Consider the following 1,075-nt stretch of genomic DNA (forward strand, 5'->3'; position numbering starts at 1 on the left):
TTAATGCGTACAAAATACACGTGAACATTGCAAAGTTGGTATATTTATCAAAATATAAGTGTTAAGTGCTCTTTTTATATGAAAATTTGCTAGTGAAACTGGAAAGAATTTAACAACAAATTAGTTAAATACTATTACTAATAAAGTGAAAAGAGTGGTGAATAATGTAAATATATACGATTCTTAACATCCCCGCCTAGTTTCATGACAAAATTCGTGATAGTTTTGTGAAAACACTCAAAAACCGATGTAATGGAAAGCCAACCCGAAGGGGCAGTAAAATCACGGGTGGGTTTAGTAGCGCCCCCAATTATTTCGGGCTATTCCGTGGCCGGATCCAAAAAAAAATCCGCATACTTGTAGTCAAGGGTCTGCACATTATTTTAACACCCACTTTTGTAATTATTAGTCACTAATTTATTTACAAATTGAGTTTGAAATATGCCCTTTTTTGTAAAATTCGGAAGGTTACGTACATTTATCACTCCTATTCTCCTTAAAGCAGCCACTTCACCAATATATTTTTGTCGTTGTTGTTGTTGTTGTAGCGGCTACAACAACATCGATTGATATCTCAGTCGTTGTCGTCAAGTTCCACTAACGGCAGCCCTAGGAAGCGTGCAGCTTCTATCGGGTCGGTCCACAAGGACAAGGTTGGGGTTGTCGGGATTTCCGGGCATGCGAAGAAATGTTTCTAGTCATGTGGGGTCTCTCCGCATTCCGGACACTCATTTGGCACATCCTCATTCAATCTACTCAGGTAGGAGTTTAACCTGCTGCAGTAGCCAGAGCGGAGTTGGGCTATTGTCGTTCGTGTCTCCCGAGGCAGATGAAGCTCTGTCTCGTCTATGTCCGGTGGCGGTATGCCTAGAACGGCATTCACAGGTCTAGAGTCTACATAACTCGAGACTGACTCCCTGTGAATGCCGTTCAGGGCCAGTCGGTAAGCTGACGGGTCCAGAGGTTGCTTGATGAAGCTCTGGACTTCGTCCGTCAGTTCATATAGATGCCTCCTGACGTGCCTAGGCGAGGGCTCCTCTGCAAGCAGCTGTCTGTTTGGGTGGCCACTTCTGTG

The sequence above is a fragment of the Rhagoletis pomonella genome, unplaced genomic scaffold, assembly GCF_013731165.1.
Source record: "Rhagoletis pomonella isolate Grant_MI unplaced genomic scaffold, Rhpom_1.0 Rhpom_scaffold_00001, whole genome shotgun sequence".
NCBI classification, from domain to species: Eukaryota; Metazoa; Arthropoda; class Insecta; order Diptera; family Tephritidae; genus Rhagoletis; species Rhagoletis pomonella.